Source organism: Notamacropus eugenii, chromosome 7, assembly GCF_028372415.1.
Source record: "Notamacropus eugenii isolate mMacEug1 chromosome 7, mMacEug1.pri_v2, whole genome shotgun sequence".
In the NCBI taxonomy this organism is placed as follows: domain Eukaryota; kingdom Metazoa; phylum Chordata; class Mammalia; order Diprotodontia; family Macropodidae; genus Notamacropus; species Notamacropus eugenii.
The window spans coordinates 2163841-2189728 of NC_092878.1; the positions used below are offsets into that span (position 1 = coordinate 2163841).

General features: G+C 39.6%; 1 long non-coding RNA gene across 1 annotated transcript in view; it reads right to left on the bottom strand.

Annotated features, from left to right (window-relative positions):
• The window catches only part of LOC140513589 (uncharacterized), a 42625-nt gene extending 17419 nt beyond the window's left edge, over positions 1-25206 (bottom strand). Inside the window, exons 1-2 of the long non-coding RNA XR_011970243.1 lie at positions 25096-25206; positions 14390-14497 (exon numbers count right to left, since the gene is read on the bottom strand). This is a non-coding gene — a long non-coding RNA (uncharacterized lncRNA). The remainder of the gene's footprint in view (positions 1-14389; positions 14498-25095) is intronic.
• Positions 25207-25888: the final 682 nt, after the last annotated feature.

The window sequence follows — 25888 nt, forward strand, 5'->3', positions numbered from 1 at the left end:
CTTCTCCTATCCTTTCAGAAGAAGAAGAACAATGCTTACTATCAGGGAAAGACAAAAAAGTCAAGGCTTCTGTATCCCAAACATCCAAAATAAATATACAGTGATCTCAAGCCATGGAAGAGCTCAAAAAGGATTTTGAAAATCAAGTAAGAGAGGTGGAAGAAAAATTGAGAAGAAAAATGAGAGAGATGCAAGAAAATCATGAAAAGCAAGTCAACAACTTGCTAAAGGAGACCCAAAAAAATGCTGAAGAAAATAACACCTTGAAAAATAGGCTAACTCAATTGGGAAACGAGGTTCAAAAAGCCAATGAGGAGAAGAATGCTTTAAAAAGCAGAATTGGCCAAATGGAAAAGGAGGTTCAAAAGCTCACTGAAGAAAATAGTTCTTTAAAAATTAGAATGCAACAGATGGAGGCTAATGACTTTGTGAGAAACCAAGAAATCACAAAACAGAACCAAAAGAATGAAAAAATGGAAGATAATGTGAAATATCTCATTGGAAAATAACTAAACTGGAAAATAGATCCAAGAGAGGCAATTTAAAAATTATGGGACTATGTGAAAGCCATGACCAAAAAAAGAGGCTACACATCATCTTTCATGAAATTATCAAGGAAAACAGCCCTGATATTCTAGAACCAGGGGGAAAAATAAATATTGAAAGAATCTACCGATCACCTCCTGAAAGAGATCCAAAAAGAGAAACTCCTAGGAACATTGTGGCCAAATTCCAGAGTTCCCTGGTCAAGGAGAAAATATTGCAAGCAGCTAGAAAGAAACAATTCAAGTATTGTGGAAATACAATCAGGATAACACAAGATCTAGCAGTTTCTACATTAAGGGATCAAAGGGCTTGGAATATGATATTCCAGAAGTCAAAGGAACTAGGACTAAAACCCAGAATCACCCACCCAGAAAAACTGAGTATAATGCTTCAGGGGGGGAAATGGTTTTTCAATGGACTTTGAAGCATTCTTGATGAAAAGACCAGAGCTGAAAAGAAACTTTGACTTTCAAACACAAGAATCAAGAGAAGCATGAAAAGGTAAACAGCAAAGAGAAGTCATAAGGGACTTACTAAAGTTGAACTATTTACATTCCTACAGGGAAAGACAATATTTGTAACTCTTGAAACTTTTTTCAGTATCTGGGTAGTTGATGGGATTACACACACACACACACACACACACACAGCGTGAATTGAATAGGAAGGGATCATATCTAAAAAATAAAATTAAGTGGTGAGAGAGGAATATATTGGGAGGAGAAAGGGAAAAATGGAATGGGGCAAATTATCTCTCATAAAAGAGGCAAGTAAAAGACTTTTCAATGGTGGGAAAAAGGGGGGAGGTGAGAGAGAAAACGTGAAGCTTACTCTCATCACATTTGACTTAAGGAAGGAATAAAATGTACACTCATTTTGGTATGAAAACCTATCTTACAATATAGGAAAGTGGAGGAAAAGGGAATAAGCAGGGGGTGGGGGGGATGATGGAAGGGAGGGTAATGGGAGGAGGGAGCAATTGGAAGTCAACACTCTTGGGGAGGGACAAGATCAAAAGAGAAAATAGAAGAAATGGAGGGCAAGATAGGATGGAGGGAAATATAATTACTTATACTCCCATATCCATCCCTCTCCCTCTATTTACACAACTACCACCCAAATTCAGGGCCTTATCATCATTCCCTGGGGAGCTTGTTGCAATCTTCTAATTAGTAGCCCTGATTCTAGTGTCTTTCCCTTTCCAATCCTTCCTTCACAAAGCTGTGAGGGCTCCCCACAGTGTTCCTAAGTATAAGTCTAATTATGTAAACATCTTGTTCAAAAACTTGAAGCAGCTCCCTCCTACCTGAACGGTAAAGTGGGGGAGTATTTGCAGGGAGTGGGGGGGGGGGCATGATTAGAACTCTTAAGCCAACTCTCTCTGAGATATAAAAAATTCTAATTCTTTCAGGTAGACCTTGAACACCAAGAAGCTGCAGCAATGGCAGTTGGCTCTAAGAGTACATAAGTCAGAGTTAACTGAGAACTAAGGGAGAACTGGAATTGTGTTGACATTAGGAGCACTGTGTTGAGTTATGGGCACAATTTTTTTTTTTTGAGATTGGGTCTCCCCATCTCACTTGCTCTGGAAGTATGGAGGCTACTCAAGGGTCTGATCCCAATGTTGATTGGCATAAAAGTTTTAATCTGCTCTGTTCTTGACTTGAGCTGTTTTACTCTTCCTTAGGCAGCTGGCCTTCCTTACCATCCCCTCACCCCCAAGGGCTCATCACATTGGTGCTGTACTTAGTATGGACTTCTAATTGTTTTTGGCCTCACTGCTATTCAGAACTCCTAACCTCAAGTGATCCAGCTACCTTTTCAAGTATGTGGATGGTACAATTCAGAGACTAGAGGCAGTGGATAGAGTATTAGACTTGGAGTAAGGAACACTTAAGAAAAAATCCAATCTCAGACAGTTACTGCCTACGTGACCTTGGGCTTGTCATTTCATCTCTGTCTCACTCAGTTTCTTCAGCTGTAAAACAGGGATAATAATAGCACCCGCCTCCCAGGGTTGTTGTAAGGATCAAATCAGATAATGTTGGCAAAGCTCTTGGCATGTAGTAGGCACTTAATAAATGCTTGTTCCCTTTCATCCCTGAGAGTAAAATTAAAACAAATGGGAGGAAGGAAAGATAACTGCTCAGTACAAGGAAAAGCTTCCTAATAATTAGGCTGTCTAGTCATGGAGCACTTTATGAACTAATAAGCTAGCTTTAATTAGAGATATTCAAGCAGAAGATAGATGATGAAATAAAAATAGATTCCTGTATTTGGTAGACTAGATGACCTGTAAGTTCAATTCTTTCAATTCTCTCACCTATGGTTCCAAGAAGTTGGAGTATGGATAGCAGCCACACCCCAATAAAACCATCCTGGTAGATGGGCTAAACCAGGTTGAGGGGAATCAACAGGCCTCAAACCCATTGGTGAGTTAGGGAGACATGCACCCCAAGAATGGGAGGATGTGGGGCACTTAGAGCTTGGTCAGACATGGAAGACACCAACATCACCCACTGCATCCTGGGCCATGGCCATTCATCCTGACTTTTGTCTTGCCACTGGACTTCAATGACACTGGAAGAGAGAGTGAGGCTGATGACTCTGTGCAGCTCTGCCTCACTTAAATCCAATTTACACACAAATCAAGACATCCCCCATGAAGTCATTGGTCTTCTCAGAAAACAAAGGACAAACAGTAAGGGTAAAATGAAAATCCCTTAACCTGACATTTGAGACTTTTTACAATGTGGCTCCAATCTACATTTCTGACTCAGTATTCTTCAAATTCAGCATTCCAAAACCCAATTCTGAGAATGTGTACAGGCCTAGTATGTTTGAATTGTCCTCCATTCACATCGCCGCCTTTCAAATTCCTTATCTTCTTTTCAGGTTCCACTCAGGCTCCATTTATCATCATCATCATCGTCATCCTCCTCCTCATCATCATCATCATGAGCTATGCTGTCTTCTCAGACCCCCAAGCTAATAGTGTTCTGTGCCTTTCTCTAATATATCTGTAGTGCTTGATCTGCTGAGCCAGGACTCTGCTGCTAAATGTTTAACAATTGATTCTAAGAAAATTCAGGACACGCTTTTAAGCTTCATCTTCATTATTAATATTTTCTCCACCTCTTTCTTAAACCTAGACAATCAACAAAATTATAAATCAAGCCTTGATTTGTAACATTTACCAGTTTCCGTTCTATAAATAGTCACACTTGCAATTTAACCCTCAGTTCTCTCACGCTCGTAGAAGCTGACTCCGGGTCACTTCCGATACTGTCTCCTTTGTCCTCCTTCATTCATTACCTTGCATTATATTTATCTTTTGGCATTTCAGGGCCCTCTAGTAGAATATAAGATTTTTATCTCCAATTGATAAATGATCAAAGGATATGAACAGGCAATTTTCAGAGGAAGAAATTAAAGATATCTATAATCACATGAAAAAATGCTCTAAATGACTTTTGATTAGAGAGATGCAAATCAAAACAACTCTGAGGTACCACATCACACCTATTAGATTGGCAAACATGACAGAACAGGAAAATGATAAATGTTGGAGAGGACGTGGGAGAGTTGGAACACTAATTCACTGTTGGTGGAGCTGTGAGCGGATCCAACCATTCTGGAGAGCAGTTTGGAACTATGCCCAAAAGGCTACAAAAATGTGCATACCCTTTGACCCAGCAATAATGCCTCTAGGGCTCTATCCTCAAGAGATCATGAAAATGGGAAAGGGTCCCACATGTACAAAAATATTTATAGCAGCTCTCTTTGTGGTGGCCAAAAACTGGAAATCAAGGGGATGCCCATCCATTGGGGAATGACTGAATAAATTATGGTATATGAATGTAATGGAGTACTATTGTGCCATAAGAAATGATGAACAAGAAGACTTCAGAGAGGCCTGGAAGGACTTATATGATCTGATGCTGAGTGAAAGGAGCAGAACCAGGAGAACTTTGTCCACAGCAATGACCACAGGGTGCGAGAATTTTTTCTGGTAGAGTTGGATCTTCATAGCAATGCAAGGACATAAAAAAAAAAAATTCCCAATGCTCTTCTAAGGCAAAATGCCTTCCCCATTCAGAGACAGTACTATGGAATTCAATTGCAGAATGTAGCAGATCATGTGTGTGTGTGTGTGTGTGTGTGTGTGTGTGTGTGTATTATGTTTTGGTTTGTTATATGATTTCTCCCATTTATTTTAGTTCGTCTGCACAGCGTGACTATAGTGAAAATGTATTCAATAGGAACGTATGTGTAGATCCTATATAGAATTGTATGCCATCTTGGGGAGGGAAGGGGGTGAAGGGGTAGGGAGGGGAGAAAAAATCTACATTTTATAGTAGTGATTGTAAAATACTAAAAATTAAAAATTAAAAAAAGAAAATTCTCTTCAGAGTGATCTCAGCAAGGAATCTGAAAATAACTTCATTTTTATTGAGAAAAATTAAAAGAAATTTAAATCTTAAAAAAAAGAATATAAACTTTTTGAAGGTTATGTTTTTGTAACCCCAGCTTCTAGCACTGTATCTTGCACATACTACTACTTAACAAACTTTCAAATTGGGGGAGGGGAGGAGTGGAAAAGAACAAAGATAAATAGCCAAGATGCCAGGGAAATGTCACCTTTCTTGGAAGGTCGATGGAAGAGATAACATTTCAGAACCAATTTGAAAAACAAAATATGATTTAGGAAAACATGGTTTGAGAAGAAAATTAATAGGCCCTGGCCATAGTTAACACAAGATGATACACCAAAGAATGAAACTGGTTATAGTTGATCAATAAAAAAAGATTTGTTTCTCTGGGAGTTATTTCTCAGTTAGATATGACTAAGTAGAGTCAGATCATTGACTTGTCAAAAGTAACATCAGAATTAGCAAAGATGAAATTGCACAGCTGAAACAACCTAAACCTGAACAAGTAATTGATGATCAGAGAGAGGAGGTGGGAAAAAAAATTACATCAACCATAAGAATTTTATACAGAAGTTTAACCAATGTAAATTAGCCAACCTTGCAAGGAGATCAAAAGAGCCCAGAAAGCATATTAGTCAGCAAACATCTGACTTACTTGCCAAAGAGAGAGATGGCTGCCAAAGGCAATACCAAGCTAAAATATAAACTCATTTGTAAATTTTAAAAATAAGAATGATGGGCAAATTATGGGCAAAGCAGAGAGAAGCAGCAGAGGACAAAAAAACAATTTTTAAAAGGTTGGCAAGATATCCAGCTAAACAAAGTCATCCATCCCAGGGGCATTTAATGATGACATTGGACAGACAACAAACAGACGAAAAATCAGGGAAAAAATTGTAAAAATAATCAGAACAAATTATTTCCTCCATCAAGGACAGTGAAACCTCTACACATGGACCCTCATGTCATAGGCCTGAATGTGCTCATAGAGGAAGTACCCATAGAGAAATGGTCCTAAAGAAAGCAAAGACAGAGAAAGCAACTGAACTGGATGAACTATACAGAGAAGAGGGTTCTGTTTGGAGGGCACTGAGGGACTGAAACACAAAAAATATGAAGAAGAAGAATATGAAGGAAAAACCTCTCGTGCCTCATTTATGCTAATAAAAGACAACTGAGAATATCAGTAGATACAACCAATATGTCCTCTCTCACTGGTATAAAATCATAATGAGATTCATTCATAGAGGACTTCCTCAGTAAGGGAGGATTAATGTGAGGAAACGCTGCTTTCACAAACTATATTCAACAACGGACTGTGACTTCACCACTTAACAGTTAGCTGAGAGAGAATATATGATCCAGTGTGCTTGTCTGTTTAGCACATGAGCATTTGATCTGGTAGAACAAAACACAGTTTCAAAACAATTCTTCCAAGGAGAATCCTATCCATATATCCAAATGATTCAAGATTCATTGGAAAATATAACAACAGAAGTAATCCTATTCAACAACCTCTGGTCAAGTATATCAAAAAAGGCATATAAAAGGGACGTGTATCTCACTAAAGGTGTCCTCTGCTACGATGGGGGAAATGATGAGATGACACAGAGTCTCAGTCCCATGTGGCTGGTAAGATCCTCCAGGGGCTCTAGATTTCAAATGAAATTGTGCCTATTAAACCAATTGCCTGCAATATTTCTGAGCTTCCTATAAGAGATCTACAATCACTCAAAGGATCTTGACCTGACCATCTAGAAAGGAAAGACCAAGTGGATGAAGTGTATCTATCGCTCTAACATCTATTACAACATGCATTTGGATGGACAATACATACATAGCTTGTATATAAGTATTTATATTTGGAAAAGACAGAATAGGGTGATAGGTTGGACCCAGAGTTAAAAAAGAGGAGAGGAGTGAGCTGGGTGGCTTTAAGGAAATTTCAAAGTTCCTTTGTTGACTTCAAGTTTTCCGTGAAAAAAGGCCCAAATACCAGTAAGGGAAAAAAACTACTACTAGGTCTCCTTCCAAAGATGACTAGGGAAAAAGGAACAAAGAGCCTATATGTTCTAAAAGGTTTATAGCAGCTGTCTTTGTGGTGGCGAAGAACTGGAAATTGTGAGAATGCCCATCCACTGGGGAATGGCTGAACAAGTGGTGGTGTATGACTGTGTTGAAATACTATTGTCCTGCAAGAAATGATCTTAGAAAAACACGGAAAGACCTGCATGAAATAATGAAGAGTGAAATGAGAAGAACCAAAAAAACATTGTATACAGTGACAGCAATATTGTCTTCAGAATGGCTTTGAGTGAATAAGTCGTTTTGACTATTATGAATACCCAAATTAACTATAAAAGATGTATGAAGATGCTATCTGCAACCAGAGAAAGAACTGATAAGGGGAAGTATGCATAGATTTGATAGATAGATAGATAGATAGATAGATAGATAGATATAGATATGTGTGTGTGTATACATATGGTATGTATGTATGTATATACACACATCTATTGGTGTCTAATGTTGACCACCTCTAGGGCAGGAGAGGGGGAAGAAAGGAAAAAAAGAAATTTACGTGATAACTTTGTTGTATATTTAAAAGGAATAGCAAGTTGTACGTAGCAGATTTGCAGTTTCATGGACAAAGTTTCATCTTTTTTATTATACTATATTATGGAAGTACTTGTTTTATTCCATAAATTAGAATAATTTTTTAATTTTAAAAGAAAAAAGGAAAGAAAACAAAGACATCTTTTGATACCAACATTCTACCACCTTTGCTATTTGGCAATGACACATGAAATAGGATAGTCTCTAAAGAATTAATAATGAGGATAGCTAATTAAACATTGACATCACATTGAGGGTGATGGAGAATGTACAGTAGCATGAGAAACCTGCGTCGTATAATCTGGGGAAAACTTCCGAAAAGAAGCAAGAGTAAAAGATGTCACCAAGGAATTATGAGCCAGGAAGAGAACATGAGTTGGTCATGTGGTAAGAGTGAGGGATACAAGGTAGACGTCTAGAATCTTCTGCCACTACCTTCTCGGTGTCACAAGAAAACAAGGAAGGCTTCGAGCACAGTGGATGGATAATCTAAAGAGAATTTATAAGAGGACAAAGAAGGTAGACAAACATGGATGAATGGAGAGGTATATTGTTAGAAGGAACTTTGTTACTCCTGAGAGCATAGAGCTGAGTGTTTGTGTATAAATGACAATAGAGAGAAAGCTTTTGAGTCTACAGAGACAGTGTATTGGAAAAGGCAAAATGCCAAATATGGTTTAGATTTAGGAAATACCCATCACACTGATTTCACTATCAGGATCGTAGACTTTTTGAGCCTTCACCTCTCACCTAGCCCAGGCTCAGACTTTCTAGGGGTGGGGAGGTGGGAACTCTTCAAAGGGTTGGCCCTTTCTCCTTGCCTTCTCTCTGCTACCTGCCCCAACCACCACTCCATCTGATGGCTGTAGAACTGCCCCTGGGCAAGTGTCCCCTTTGCCTTCATTTTGCTCTCCCTCTGACACCCAGGCTCCATATTCCACCAAGGGCAGACACTTGAAAAGAGTAGTATGGCTACTTTTACTACTAGGAGGAGCTACCACACCAACTCTAGTCCTCCAGGTGATGTGGAAGACTAGTTAGCCTTATAATATTCCCCACTCTTTCCCTCCCACAATATTCCCTCACCTAAGATTCACCTAGTCTTATCGTATACCCTGAGAGTCAGACTCCAGAGGAGCTGTCATATATCCTCGTGATACACATTTAAAGACCTGGGGTCTTACCATGCCTCTTGTTTCTATTTCTTAGGACTTCTAGGTCTTTCCATCTGTAAAAGTAATAATGCTTAAAAAATAACATCTGGCATTTATATAGCACTTAAGGGTTACAAAGAACTTTACAAAAAATATCTTATTTGTTCTCACACAACTCTGTGAGGTCGGTGCTACAATTACCCTTGGTTTACAGATAAAGAAAGTGGGCCAGGATGAGGCTAAGTTACTCGCCTAGGATCACATTAGCTAGTAAGTGTTTGAGGTAGAATTTGAATTCAGGTTTTCCTGACTCCAAGTCCAGTACTCCATCAGCTACCACCTTGCTGCTATACAGCCTGCAACTGACCTCTCTTTTATAAACTGTCTCCCTCAATTAGACTGTGAGATCTCTGAAAGCCAGGATTATCTCAGTTTTTCTATTTGTATTCCCAAAGTTTGGCACTTTACTTTTGGAGCATTATTTTCATCCTCATCCTCATCAACAAACATTTATTAAGTATTTATTATGTGCTAGGCCCTGTGCTAAGCACTGGAAATAAGAAGGTACCACAAAAACATTGTCCCCATAGTCAAGAAATTCATGCTGTAATGGGGGAGACCACATATGAACAGCTAGGTGAGTAGAAGATGGAAGTTTAAATGGGAGGCAATCTCTGAGGAAAGGCTCTGGTAGCTGGGGCAGGGGAGGGGATCGGAATCAGAAAGGCCTCTTGCAGAAGGTGAGATTTGTGACAAATCTTGAAGAAAATGAGTAGTGGAGATGATGAGGAGGAACATTTCAGGCATGCTGGGCCAGCTGTGTGTGAAGAACGTGAAGAAGGCCAGAGGCACTGCACCTTGGGTATACGGAGAGGAGTGAAGTGTAAGAAGACGGGAAAGGTAGGAAAGGGACAAATTGTGGAGAGCTTCCAAAGTTAAACAGAGGAATTTTTGATCCTAGCATATACTTAAAATCTTTTCTCTCATTCATTCATTGTCCGAGCCAATTCTCTTTTGTAGGTGAAGGAACGAAGTTCCAGAGAGAGAAGTGATCTGACAAAGGTCACAAAGCTAGTTAGTGGAAGAGCTGGTCCTGGGAATCACATTTCCCAACTCCCATTTTACTGCTCTTTTCACTCACCAGCACACTTTTTTTTAAAAACTTAAGACAAACAGGGGCTTTTAGCCATCAAACAGAATTCAATTTGCATAAAGTTATTTGATGGTGATGGATTGCTGTTAACTTTTAACTTTAGATTCATCAAAAGTCACATGTAATTGCCATGTACCTAAAGGTCTATGCCAAAGAACAACCATGTGCTCTGCTGATATCCATGCAACGTCAGGAGAATAAGGAGGCTACCGGCACCTGGGGTGGACCCTGAGGGGCAAACTTATGGGAGAACATGGACAAGAACCACACAGGATAGGCAAGCATGAGAGAGTTGCAATTTGTATCATTGAAGGGAATATCTATACCAATGAAATTCAGGTCTCTTCTTATAGTGGGTCATCTAGAGGTCTAGCTTTGTACTTTTAATTAAACCTACGGCTTGACTAGTCACTAAAGAAAAGGAAGTAAAGGGTAGATAGGGAAAGAGCAGTTCGTTCTGGTTGGCTTATTGCTTTCTTTGTGATATTAATTGAAAAAGTTCTAGAATTTTCTACCCCAGGATATGTACTTGCCTGAAAGGTCTGGTGTCAAAGGTCCAAAGATTAAGAGCTGGAAGAAACCTCTAGCATTGCTAAAAACAAAAAACTTCTAGTTTTGCTGGAAGGGGCCATCTAGTTCAACTATCTCATTTTGGAGATGAGGAAATTGAGATCTAGGGAGCTGAAGTAATTTTCCCAAGGTCACATGGGTGTTTGTTGTTCAGTAATCTTCCAGTCATGCCCAACTCTTTGTGACCCCATTTGAGGTTTTCTTGGCAGAAATGCTGGAGTCATTTGGCATTTCCTTCTCCAGCTCATTTTAAAGATGAGGCAAATGAGGTTAAGTGACTTGCCCAGGGTCACACAACTATTGAGTATCCAAGACTAGATTCAAACTAAGATGAGTTTTCCTGATTCCAAGTCTAACACTCCATCCATTGTGTCATCTAGCTGCCATGGGTAGTTGTGTGTGTTCGTCATTCATTGCCAAGGAAGACCATGCCATCAGAGAAATGATGACATGACTTGCACTTGACTTTGTTCTGAGTGAGGGAGGACTGTGCAGGTCTCACTTCTCCAGCCTCACTTCTCCTCCAGAGTCATCTGAATCCAGTGACCAGATATTCATCAGGATGACTGGAGATGACTCAGGATGAGGCAATTGGGGTTAATTGACTTACCCAAGGTCACACAGCTAGCAAGTGGCAAGTGTCTGAGGTGAGATTTGAACTCAGGTCCTCCTGACTCCTGCCCTGGTGCTGTATCCACAGCACCACCTAGCTGCCCCACCATGGGTAGTATGGTGGTGTTCACATGGGTTATATCACGGTATTTGAACTCCAGTCTTCTGACTCCAGAGTCAGTGTTGGGTTATTCTAGCTTTTCGTACTACCTCCTCTCATCTAAAGTAGATCACAAGAAATCATCTCAGATTTTAAATCTCATAGCAAGGACAAATCTAGGCAACAAAGTCAAGCCTTTATGAAAGTCAAGACTCTTCCTTTATTTTCAAAGCTTTCCAAAGGACAAAAAAACAAACCACATCATGCCTATAGAACAGCATAGAGAGACACGGAATGTTAGTGTTGAGGGAGACCTTAGAAATAGAACTATCTAATTTGACCCTATAATTTGCAATGGAGAAAAAATAAAATTCAGAGAACTTAAGATTCCAAGGTCAGACTGAGTTATGTGAGGCGAGTTTAGACTCAGGTTTCCTGATTCCTAAATCTAGTGTTGTTTCCATTACAACACACTGGCACTCGACATGAGGTGACATGTAATTTCGTCAATGAGTTAAATGGAATGGCTAAGACTTAAGAATATGGAAGGAAGGAGGGAGGGAAGAAAGGAAGGAAAGAAGGAAGGAAGGAAGGAAGGAAGGAAGGAAGGAAGGAAGGAAGGAAGGAAGGAAGGAAGGGAGGGAGGGAGGGAGAGAGGGAAGGAAGGAGGGAGGGAGGGAGGGAGGGAATGCTGGATAATTATAATTGATCCCAGAGAAGTGATGGGAAAATGTACTGCCATTTTTTCTAGCAGAGATGTAATACTAGGAGGGCAGAATATTGCATAAACCGTCAGAGTTCTTTGATGTGTTAGTTTTACCAAGCTGCTTTATTTCTTTCTTTTATCCTTTGTTATAAGGGGTAGTTTACACCAGAAGTGTCAAACAGCCCATAACATTCCTCAGTACCCCTAGAACCAGATTAAAATGTAATTGGGAAATATTTAACAAAATAAATGAAAATATAATAGAACATATATAACTTGACATTTTAAAACTAAGTCAATATGCAGCCTGCAAGGACCTTTATGTATGGATCAGTGGGGCTCCATGTCTATTGGAGTTCGACACCACTGCTTTATACCCTCGTCCCTTACACTTACTGTGAGGTCCGGTTGCACCAGTCCTCTTTGCTGTTCCTTGCATGTGACCCTCCCTGCTGACACAGGGATTTGCATGTCTAGAACTTTCTCTTTACTCATCTCTACCTCCTATCTTCCTTGCCTTCCTTCAAGTCTCAGCTAAAGTTCTCTCTTCTGCAAGAAGTCTTTCAGTCAATCAATAAATAAACATTTGTTAAGTGCCTACTGTGTGCCAGGCACTGTTCTAAGCACCGGGGATACAAAAAGAGTCAGAAGACAATCCCAGCCCTCACCAAATTTATAATGCAATAGGGGAAAGAGTATGCAAATAAATGTATACAAAGCAAGCGACATACAGAATAAATAGGAAATAACCAACAGAGGGAAGGCGCTGGTTTTAAGAAGGATTGGGGAAGACTTCCTACAGAAGGTAGGATTTTAGTTGTCACTTAAAGGAGGCCAAGGAGGTCAGTAGTTAGAGCAGAAGAGGGAGAGCACCCCAGCCATGGGGACAGCCAGAGAAAATCTCCTGAGAGATGGAGCATCTTGTTCATAGGCAACTAGGAGACCATGATCATTAGGTTGAAGAGTACGTGCTGGGGGGGTAAGGTGTAAGAAGACAGGAAAGGTAGGAGAGAGGTAGTTTATAAAGGGTTTTAAATGCAAAACAGAGCATTTTGGATTTGATCTTCGAAGCCATGGGGAGCCACTGGAATCTGTTGAGTAGGGATGATCAGACCTCCTTAACCTTAATGCTTTCTCTCTGACATTATGTCCAGTTTATCCTGTATGGAGTTTGATTGTACATAGTTTGTAATTATAATTGTCTCCCCAGCTAGACTGTGAGCTCCTTGAGAGTAGGGACTGATTTTTACCTTTCTTTGTATTTCTAGTGCTTTGCACAGTGCCTGACCCATAGTAGGCATTTAATAAGTTCTTGATCTCTTGATTTGACTAACTCTTTTGAGATGCAAGAGAGGAAGATTGTATTTGGAAATAAACCTGATATAAAAGTAAAAGTTATTAATAAAAATTAAACAATTTTTAAAAGAATACATTACTCCAATACTATTCTTGTACCATGAACTTTACCTCTATGGTCATACTGTATTAGGAAATAGGATAAGCTTTCTTTTGAATAAGGCTAATTCATACCTTTTGAATGAAACTGTATCTCTGTGTCAAGGTTTTAAGTGAAATGTAAAGAAGTGTTTCATGTTTTCATAGTATTCAGAACAATAGTCAGAAATCTAAGGCAATTGTAAAGTTATCATCCCCTCCTTTTGTAATTTAAGAAATTGCAGCCCTTAGAGACCAAGAAAATGGTCCAAGTTTTCAAACAAGCAAAGCTCAAATCCAGCATACCACAGAGACTCCCTTCGTTAGTCTTATGAAAAGTGAAAAAATTCTTGATGAAATTAAAAGACTACTAATTATTGACTGGCCAAAGTTTGACTGTGACCCTGATAGGCTTAAACAACAGGTCTAGCCATTCTGGAGGCAGTCAAGAAAGGAGGTCGCTTTCAGAAGCGCGACCTCTGGCAGCAGAGCAGAGAGTCAGTAATGGAAGAAGAACCACCCCTTGGAGGGATTGAGATATCCACCTCCTCCTCTTCTTCATTGGTCATGCAATGGTGTCTTGCATCGAAACTGCTTGTCTAGTAAAAGAATCTCCTCCTAGAAGAAAAAAGAGCCTCAGGGTGACCTGGAAGAGTGGGAACTCTAGCAATGGAGAACAGAGGCATCCTTGGCTGTCAAGAGTTGAGCTGCAGAGAGGACTTCCAGGACCCAAGATGGCAGAGTAAGCAATAAATCACTTTCACTCTCCCTAATTAACCTCTAAAAAAACTCAAAAAATAGTGCCCCAGGAAAAATTATGGAGCAGCAAAGACAGCAGAAAGACAAGGAAAAACAGTCTCTTAGCCTGGGAAACTTGGAGGGTCACCAAGAAAGGTCTGTTTCACTTGGGTAAAAAGGGAAGTGCAGTCCAGGATGGGAGGTGTCCCAGCAAGCTAGCAGCAAGCCCCACCTCAGCAAACCAGAGAGAGTTCCTGAGTCCCAGGGTGGTGTAGCAGGCAAATACCAACACCAAGACACCCCTCCCCTCTCCCTACCTTAGCATACCTAGGGAATCAGCAGGTTCCAGCTCAAAGAACCACCACATACATGGTCAGTACATGGGCAGGCATCCTCCAGCAGGTAAGTGTCTTCCAGTAGCTGAACTTCCCATTGCTTCAGCAAAGGAGGGAAAGAATTCAAGACCAAAGAAGAGAGAGTATCATAAAATGTAAAACAGACAATTTTGATTATATTAAATTAAAAGGTTTTTGTACAAACAAAACCAATGCAACCAAGATTAGAAGGAAAGCAGGAAGCTGGGAAATAAGCTTTACAGTAAATGTCTCTGACAAAGACCTTGTTTCCCAAATATATAGAGAACCAAGTCAAATTTCTAATACAAATCATTCTCCAGCTGATAAAATGGTCAAAGAATATGAGCAGGCAGTTTTCAGATGAAGAAGTCAAAGTTATCTATAGGTATATGAGGAAGTTTTGATGTTTTGATTTGAGAAATACAAATTAATACAACACTGAGATACTGCCTCACACCTGTTAGTCTAGCTAATATGATGGGAAAGGAAAATGATAAATATTGAAGAGCAGGTGGGAAAATTGGGACAGTAATTTACTCTTGGTGGAGATGTGAACTGATGCAAACATTCTGGAGAACAATTTGGAACTATGCCCAAACGGCAACTGAGCTCTGCATACCCTTTGATCTAGCAATCCTACTTTAGCTTTATATCCCAAAATAGATCATAAAAAAGGGAAAAGGAGCTACATGTAGAAAAATATTTATAATAGCTCTTTTTCGTGGTGTCAAGGAATTGGAAATTGAGGGAATGTCCATCAGTTGAGGAATGGCTGAACAAGTTGTGGTATATAAATGTAATGGAATACTATCATTCCATAAGAAATGATGAGCAGGCAGACTAACCTGGCAAGATTTGTATGAACCAATGCTGAGTGAAGTGAGCGGAACCAGGAGAACATTGTACACAGCAATAGTAACATTGTATGATGATCCATTGTGATAGACAACTCTTCTCAGCAGTGCCATCTAAGACAGTTCCCAAAATCTCATCATTCCATCTCATGATGGAAAATATCCACATCCAGAGCTAAATGCAAATTGAAACACACCATTCTCTCTCTCTCTCTCTTTCTCTCTCTCGCTCTCATTTCTTCTTTCTGTTGGTCTTTCCCTTTGGTTCTAATTCTTTTTTACAACATGACTAATGTAAAATGTGTCTAATATGATTGTATATGTATGGCCTATGTCAGATCACACACTGTCTTGGGGAGGGGAGAAGAGAAGGATGAGGAGAAAATTTAAAGCTCAAAATCTTATAAAAGTGAATGCTGAAAACTAAAAATAAATAGATATTTTCTTAAAAATGAAAAAAAAAAAGAGTTGAGCTGCAGAGAACAGGCAGAGGCAGCCCAGCTGAGACCTGGGGTAGCAGCATGAAGATATAACAAAGAGGAAAAAGACATTGGTGCCACTCAGTGCTAGAGGTATGACTTACCTTGGCCACATGCAGACTCTCTCTATGTGATTCTCTACAGGTATATTCTCAGAATAATAATGGTAACAATAATAGCATTTATATAGCACTGCAAGATTTACAAAGCACTTTATAAGTATTATCTCAGTCAATCATCGCAACAACTCTGGGAAGTAGGTGTTATCATTATCCCCATTTTACAAAGGAGGAAATTGAGATAAATAGAGTTTAAGTGAATTATGCAGTGTCACATAGCTCACAAGTATCTAAAGCAGTATCTGAACGCAGGTTGTCCTGGCTCGAGATGCAACTTTCTATTCACTGTACCACCTAACTGTCTCTATGTCTACTCTTGACACTGACATTGTATTTGTGGTACAGAGCACCCCAGGTTTATGGAAGGGGGTGGGGGAGTTTCTACTATTGTTCTTACAATACCATCTCAGGAAATACTTTTGCTTTGAGTTGTGTCTACTGGATGATTACTAAAATTAGTGGGGGCTCACGAGTTATTTTTTCAGGAGTGCAGACTCACAGAGTGCAACGAATCAAAGATAGTTACCATCCAAGTGACCCAATCTAAGGGCACTGATGAGAAAGCAACCAGAGGGGGGGCACATAATTTTAATGGAATATGACTAGACAAGTCATAATGAATGTTATGTGGAAAAAACAAGCAGAGAAAAATATTAAAGGGCACCATAAAGATAAAGTTGATGAAGGGGGTGTGACACTCCTAAACCTTAAAATGTTACAAAGTACTTATCAAAACTATCTGGTTTTGGGGGGGTGGGGAGTGGAATGTGCATCAATGGAATGAAATAAATATACTAGATATCCAACCAAATGTGTACAAAAGATTTTTCTTTGACATGCCTTTTTTAAAAATTGGAAAATGAATCATTATCTAACAAATGTACTTGGGAAGATTGGTTGGCAATTTGGCAAGGAAAAGATTTGGATTCACATCTTATACCATACACCCCAATGAATTCCAGTTGGATGAGGGACTTAAAAATAACAAATTCTAGAAAAAGTGGAATAAAATGGAACGACATATGGAAGGAAAATAATTGCTTTTTAATGCAACAAATAGAAAGACTTGTTAGGGATAAGATAGTTGAACTTGACTACATTAAAATAAAAAACTTGCAAAAAAATACAATTCAAAAAAGAAAAAATAATATACTGGGGAAAATTTTTTCAGCTACTATGATAGATAAAATCTTGACATAAAATATATAAAGAACTATTAAGAAGTGGCAACTAGACTACAATGGACAAGTGGTACAAAGATATGAATATGCATTTTTCAAAAGAAGAGACATAAATTATTAATAACTCCTTGAAAACATGCTCAATATCACCAGTACATAAATGCGAACAAGAATAATTTGAGGAATCACTTCACATCCATACGTCAGATTTGCACTGAAACACAAAATTGGATTGTTGAGAAACAGGTGCATTCCTTTACTGCTGATTCATTTGAGAATTTATAGAATCACTTTGTAGAACAATCTGGCAATGTGCAGTAAATATTTCAAAACTAATCATAGCATCTGATCTAATAATTGCATCATTTGGAGCATACCCTGTAAGTGTTTTTTTGTCATTTTTTTTAAGTGGAACATACCGGTACAATGGGTACAGCTAAGCAGTGCAGTGGATAGAGCACTGGGTTTGGAATCCAAGAGACATCTTCCTGAGTTCAAATCTGGCCTCAGACACTTACTAGCTAGGTCACCCTGGGTAAGACACTTAACCCTGTTGTCTCAGTTTACTTATCTGTAAAAAAAGCTGGAGAAGGAAATGGCAAAACACTCTGGTATCTTTGTCAAGAAAATGCCAGATGGGGTCACAAAGAGTTAGATATGCCTGGAACGACTAAACATCAACCCTGGAAGTTTTTTAAAAAATTAAAAAGAGATATCTCTTCAAAGATTTTTCACAGTGACACTGTAATGTTAGCAGTAGTGTATTTTTACCAGTGTTTATTTTTTTTAAATGCATGTAGGTTCCTTGTTCCATGACCCTCGTGCTTTTAGAAGGAGATTTTTCCCAGAATGGTTTTAAAACAAGAGAATTGTCTCATAAAAAGGCTTGTTTCATCCTTTCCATTGTTGTACAATGCTTACCATTCCTTCTCTTTCATCTTTCTCTCCTGTGTATTTGTTTTAGGCATAAACCAATCCTTTTTTGTCACACAAATGTCACACGAGCAGACAATTATTGCCTATCAGCAAACTTACTACTTCTTGCATGTCACAATGTGAAAACTAAGCATGAGAAAGGAGGAAGGCTTATTTCAACTAAGTTAGATTTGCATTCTCCATATTTTGTTACAGAATGTCTCTTTTGTATCCTTTATCCACATCCTTCTCCCCACCAATTCCTTTCAGGAATTTCAGGCAATATTTAGTCAGGCTGAATTACTTTCACTTTTCAGTACACTTAGTTCAGTTTGGCATTTTTTATCGAGTTCAATTTGACAAACATATCAACCACCTAAGATGTGCTAGGCATAAAGGCAGCAGAATGGATAGAATACTGGACTTGAAATCAGGAAGACCTGGGTACGCATGTCATCAGAAGCTTATCAGCTGTCCACCTAGTCCTTTAACTTTCTTATGTGCCTCAAGCATCTTCCTAGAATTCATCTACCTCACAGTAATCAGTAGAGACCCCTCCCATACTGGAAGTATCCCAAATGTGAAATCACATTTTCTTTGCCATTCAAGGGTGTATAAGGCAGTGTACTAAATGTTGAGTAGAGTGAATGCAAAACACACTTGGCAAAGAATTTTCTGCAATCATTTGCAGAAAAGTGATATGAAATAAGGTTGTAAAAATAAGCTGGCATCATGTTTGCAGGACCTTAGATATAAATTGGAGGTGGTAGGCTTGTTCATTTTTTTGTCCTATATGATAGAAGTACTCTCTAAAGATTTTGAATAAGGGAGTGACGTAATTGAACCTGACGTAGTTAGATGACACAGAGACCTGGAGTTAGGAAGACCTGAGTTCAAATCTGATCTTGGAAACTGACTAAATGTGATGCCCTGGACAAGTCACTTAACCTTTGTCTACCTCAGTTTCTTCCATTGTAAAATAGGGATAATAATAGTATCCACTGCACAAAGTTTTTGTGAGTATCAAATGAGATCACATTTGAAATGTAGTTATGTTGAAATTAAAAGGTAGAAGGGGCAGTTAACAGAACAAGTATTTCCTTGAGAGTCTGCTCTCTAGACTTTCATGATGTTACTCTTCTGGTTCTCCCCCAGCTTACTGGAACACTCCTTCTCAGTCCTCTTTGCTGGATATTCATCTAATAACCATAGGTGGCCCACAAGACTCTGTCCTGGGCTCTTTTTTCTTTTTTTCCTCTCACATGCTATTTCACTTGGTGATTTCATTAGGTCCCATGGATTCAATTACAATCTCTATGCTGAAGGTCCTCAGATCTACTTATCCATCCCTAACCTCTCCGCTGATCTCCAATCTGTATCTCCAACTGCCTATTGAACATTTCCAATGGAATGTCTTGTAGTCAGCTTAAATTCAATGTGTCCAAAATTGAACCTATGATCTTTTCCCTGAACCCCTTCCCACTTCACAATTTTGCTATTGCTGTTAAGGATACTACCATCCTCCCAGTTACCAAGGTTTCCAACCAAGGTGTCATTTTCTACTCCTCCCTCTCTCACCTCCCATAACTAATCTTGCCAAGGTCTAATGATTTTGCCTTTATAACATCTCTCACATTTGCCCCCTTCTCTTCTCTATCTACCACCACCTTGGTGCACGTCCTCATCCACCTCACCCCTGGACTATTGCGATAGCTTATTGCTTGATCTCCTTGCCTTAAGTCTGCCTACACACCATCCCATCTTCCACTCAGCAGTCAAAGTGAAGACCTGACTGTGTCAATTCTTTAATCAATAAAATATAATGGCTCCTTATTGCCTACAGGATGAAATACAAAATCATCTGGCATTCAGAATCCTTCCTAACCTGCCCCCACCCTAAATTTCTAGTCTCCTTATACTTTGCACTCCCTACCTCCTCCAGTACTTTTTGATCCAATGACACTAGTCATTTGGCTATTTCTCAGATATGATACTCTATGTCTTTCCAGGAATTTTCACTATCTCCCATGCCTGGGATACTCTCTCTCTTCATCTTTACCTCCTGGGTTCCCTGGTTTCCTTCCAAGTCAGATTTTATCCTCCAGACAAAATCTTACCTTTTATAGGAAGCCTTTCCTGATCCCCCTTGATTTGAATACTTTCCTTCTGTTGATTGTTTCCAAATTATCGTGTGTATATCTTGTCTGTACATAGTTATTTGTATATTTCTGCCCCATTAGAATGAGCTTCTTGAGAGCAGGGATTGTTTTGTACCTTTCTTTGTATCCTCATCGTTTAGCACAGTTGCCTAGTACAAACTGGGCTCTTAATAAATGTTTATTGGTTGATCAACTGACTCCTAAGGTTTTGTACCTATCACTCAGACGTTAAGTGGTTGCATTCATAGCTTGTAAATAGCATGAAACCTCTAGTGGCTTACATCCCAAATGACCTAGTCTCACTCTGTAAAGGGAGAAAAACTGGGAATAGTTTGTTCACACCTTGTAATGAGTTCACCCCTTTCAGACTTTGAAGGGCCACTATAAAAGAAGAAAAAATTATATTTCTTTATTCATTTGGAAGGTGTGAAAAAGTTCTTCAATCAATTTGATGGACTTATAGGTTGGATAGTCATTGGTTGACTGAAAAATTGGGGTCTTAAAAAGTCCCTAAAAACTCTGGAAAGGGAGAATCCTCTATGGCAGTCAAGAAGAGAGCCACATATGGAGGAAGAAGCCAGCTTTGAGAAAGAATCACTCTTTACCTTTTCCCTTTTGTCTCTTAAAGAGCACAGTTGGGAAGGAGAGTTTCTCTCCCCACCCCTTCCTCTTCAGTGTTATTGAGGAACAATTCACCAGTAGGAGACTGTACACAAAGCTGAGGTGGAGAGATAGCCCTGACATGTGGGAGCTGAGCTATAGAGAAAAGCAGCCCTATGGAGCCCATGTAAGCAAACTACCCAGCAGAAAGACAAAGAGAACCATAGAAGGATGCCAAATTGAAAAGTCATTAGGACTCTGCAGCGCTGTGTTAGTTACTTTGGCTATGTGTGTTTCCTGTGTGGAATACAGAGGCAGCCAAGAGGCACAATGAATAGAGCACTGAGTCAGTAGTCCAGAAAATTTAAGTTCAAAGCAGATTTAGTAACTGTGTGACCCTGGGCAAGTCACTTATACTGTTCTCTGCCTCAGTTTCTTCAACTGTAAAATAGGGATAATAACAGCACCTACCTCCCAGCGTTGTTGTGAGGATCAAATGAGACACTATTGCAAAGTGCTTAGCACAGCATCTACCACATAGTAAGTGCTTTACTAAGTGTTTGTTTCCTTTCTTCTTTCCTTGGAATTCCTGGGTGAAGAAATTCCCTCTACCAACACAGGTTGGCATCTTCTCTGAAATTAATAATTATAATAGACAATATTTATATGGTACTTTAAGGTTTGCAAAGCACTCTGCAAACATTCTTATTTTATTATATTATTATAACCCTAGGAGGTAGGTGCCATGATTATCTCGATTTTATAGTAGAGGAAACTGAGACAGAGATTGTGACTCACCCGACATCGCATAGCTAACAAGTGTTGAAGGCCAGATTTGGACCCAGGTTTTCCCATCTCCAAGTCCAGAACTCCATCCGCAATGCCACTTAGCCACCTTAAAGTGCCAGAGTTGCCAAGAACACAAAGAATGTTAAGCAAATCGGCTGGGTGTCACATTCTGTACGTGTGAGAGGCAATCTCTTAAGTCCAGGTCTTCCTGGCTCTCTCTCTATCCACTATATCATGCTCCTTCTCTCCTCTTAAAAAGATATTTTAAAACATATTATTTTAAAATTATGCTGAACTTTTTTGATAGACTGCTCTCAAACACATTGGGGGGGGGGGGGAATGCCCTGATGTGCTTCCCTGACAGAGGGGCTTTCAAGGACACTGTAACTGCATCCCAAATTGTTGTGCAAAAGACAGGAGATTGTGAATCACCAGGGCAGCATGATCCTGGAATCTACCCTTCTGGCAGAAAGACCCTTCTGGCAGATTTCCTATGGGCAGAGCAATGGACAGAGGGCCATTTAGGGTTCATCTTTGCCTCAGTTTCCTCATCTGTAAAATGAGATAAAGAAGGAAATGACAAACTACCTCAGTATCTCTGCCAAGAAAACACAAAATGGGGTCACGGATGAATCAGACATGGCTGAAAAAGACTGAACACCACCACCATCTTTGAGAGGTGCCTTGCAGATAACTTCTCATTTTGAGAGTTTAAGCACTTTACCTTCTATCAAGTAGATTTCTTGATTCTGTAGAAAGGAAGAAGACAATCTACATGAGTTCTATATAGATCGTATCTTCCTTGGGGTGATGAACAAGCCCCATAGTATTTGTTACCATTCAGGGGTAGCCTAAAGCCAAAGGTGGTTCAATGAATATGGGGGAGGCTGCGTAGGACTCAGTGGTAAGGATAAGACCCACCAACATAATAAAGCTGTCCCAACAACCCCAAGTTTCAGGTCCCTTCTGTAGGGGGCGCTGATGGGCTATTGGAAGGCTTTTTGCTTCTGGACTTGCCCCTGAGCTTTAGGTATTTGCTATGGGATGAAACGAAGGCTGTCCCATAACCAATTTTTCTTATAAAAGGCCCTGCTAAGAGCTCTCTATATTATTGTCCATTTCCCTATTGGGAAAACAAGAGACAGTCTTCCTAGTGCAAAGAAAAAGAGGGTGCGTGTCTTTGGGAGACCTTTAATATCTAGATTAGTCTTTGAGTACACTGGTGCTCTTTATTTTTCTCAATTTACAAAGGGCTACCTTATCTCGGACATTCTGGTGCTTACTTGGAATTTTCTAAGTAATAATATAACCTGTTACAGTTCTGGAGAGCTGAAACCTAAAACCCAAGGTGAGGCAGCTTCCTAGCAAAATCGATATCCACGCCAGCAAGGATTGCTCAATTCCCTTAACTGAGGCACTCTCTCCTCAGAATGGCCCAAGAGGATTGGATAACAGCTGCCTTCTAATCAGTTTGTTTCACCTGTCTACAGACTAGCTTAAAATGATTGCTTTCCAAATACAGTGACACAGCAATTTATTTCCTGAGGAGCAATTCCACAGACTTCCAGTCTAAAATGTTTACCTGGCAGTTCTAAACAGCTTTTTAAGTAAAATTGACTGCCCACAGAAAGCTCAGAAATGACCCTGAACAGGTCATGTAGGGTTTTGGCCTCAACAAGCCAAAATTAAGTATCTGCTCTAAAACACTGCATATCCAGATGGATTCCTTACTAGAAGAGGTTTTGAAAGATCTGTCTCCCTGTCTCTGGGTTAGATTGCGCTAAAACCATCCTTTAAAACATGGTTATCCATGACTAATGTGAAAATATGTTTAATATGAATGTACATGTACAACCTCTGTTGCACGCTGTCTTGGGGTGGGGGAGGAGAAGGGGAGAAAACTAGGAACTGAAAATCTTATGGAAGTGAATGTAGCAAATAAAAATTAATTAATTTTTCAAAACCACAGTCATCTACTCTTTTTAAATGTCTGATGCCATAGCCTCAAGCCCAAGGACATCTTTCATTAATTGATCCATGGCTGTGGTGCTGAGTTTGAGTCCCATGGGGAATAAGTGCCCCAGGTTTGGGGTATTCTGTGAGGCTGCACCTCTAGAGCTCACAAGCCCCTAACAAAAAGATAAAATTAGCTCAAAATAGAAAAAGAATTTGCTCAAACAGTGTGATGTGAACAAACGCACCAAAACATGTCCCTCCAAAAGCAGAAGCACACTTTCCCACAAAAAGGCACGCTATCTAGTGCAAGAGTGGGCACATGCATAGTGTACACAAATAGACAGGAATACACATGCAGCCATGACCGTCCTGGGCTCCACCATCACAAAAACCTCTATGTCCTTTCTTTTCTTATGGTGTCTTCAAGCTACTGCCCCAAGTACATCAACTCTGCTAGACAACTTACTCACTTGAGGTCCCTGAGTGTTCTACTCTCCACTGCCCAACTGTGGATGGACTCTCCGGGGCTGCTTTCTTTTGGAAACAGAGTTCCCTGCTGTAGTGGTATCAAATTCAAATAGAAAGGGATCCATCCCTTCAGGCCTGCGTATTGACTCAGGAAACCACAAATTAATATTATCTATGTTGTATTGAATTTTTATTTATTTTATTAAAAATTTCTTACTTGTGTTTTAATTTGGTGAAGGCCGCTTGGGAGTTTTGCTCTCAGTGAGCTTGATACCTCTGCCTACTGGGAAAGTAGAGTCTGCCACAATGTGTCCTTATTGGTGGGAAAAGAGGGCAGAGAAAAGATTCTTTTTCCCTTTCAGGACTTGGGGAAGAGGCACAAGGGCAAAGGCATAGAGTCATCCCCTCTCAAGACTTTCTCCTCCATCCTGGAGATGACAAAGCTCCTCCTCTCTTGCCTTCTTAAAGGTTATCAGAGCTTTGACTAACTCTTCAGCCAGCCAGTAGCTAGCAACCCTCCAATTCCGTTAAGCTGATGGAGGAACTTCCCACCTCCTAAGGGAAAAGAGAGAAGTGTAAAGAGTTTCTTTGGTTTCCTCTGTCATTTTTTTTTTTTGCATGCTTTTGATGGCTACTTTAATTTTCCTGTTTAAAATAATTTCTTTATTCTATCTATCTACCCTGTCTACGTCTGTCTGTCTGTCTGTGTTCTCCCAAAAACCCTAATGAACCAAAAGGCTTTTGAAACTATAATGTGGCATTATGGGGAAAAGTTGAAAAGAGGCACATTTCAACTCAATTTAAGGCAAAGCTTCCTAACCATTTGTTGCTGTTGAGTTGTTTCAGTCATGTCCACCTGTTTGTGATCCCATTTAGATTTTTCTTGGCAAAAATACTGGAGTGGTTTGACGTTTCCTTCTCCAGTTCATTTTACAGATGAGAAAAGTGAGATATACAGGGTTAAGTGACTTGCTCGGGGTCACTTGTGTTGTCTTCCCTTATTAAAATAAAAGATCTTTGAGGGCAGGGATGGTTTTGTTTGCTTTGTATCTTCAGCATTTAACATAGTACCTGATCCTTAGTAAACACTTAAATGCTTTTTCATTCATACGCAATACTGCATGAAGGTAGAAATGTGAACTCCGGCTGGTTCTTACCTTTTTAAATAGGTTTGTGCTGGTCATTTTGGGAGAAGTTACAGCTTCTGTTGACACCAGTAGATCCAGACTTCTGTAGAGGTCAGTCAGGTCAGCACCTATTTGAATTCTGACCTGAGAACAAAGAACAGAAGTGGTCAGTGTCTTAAGCTTAAGTTCAAGTCTTCTTGACTCCAGATCCTGCACTCTGTCCATCCACTGTGTCACCTGGATGCCCTTCCTAACAATTAGAACTGTTCAAAGGTGGAATGATCTGTCTTAACAAGGGATGAGTTTTCTATCACCAAATATCTCCCAAGTCTTCTTGATAACTGTCTGAGAGGTTGTAGAATTTTTGTTTAAACAGGATTTTGACGACCTTTGAAATGCTTTCCAAATCTGAAATTAAAGTGATCCAATGGATTGCATTCCAAATTTAGTCTCTTATCTTGGTTGCCTATGTGACTCACAAAAATTCTCTGTAATAATCCAATACACCCCTGGGTCCTGTCACTGACAGGACCTTGGTATAGTGCTATGACTTTACCCAAGATCCTTGGAACCATGAAAGAACAAAGCTCAAACTCAAGTAATTTCATCTTTTCCTGGTAAATGTATCATGTCCTCCATTTTCCAGCTAGAGCGTAGCCTGAAAAATCTTTTTTTTCCACTTTCCAGGGCAATTCCACTGAAGTTCCTCTCTTCTATCCCTTCTTCACTAGTCCTCTCTTCTTCAACCTCTTCAAGAAAAAAAAAGCAGCTTTCATAAGCTCAGAGTAGAGAGAATACCTCCTCCCTCTAGTTGTGAGCATAA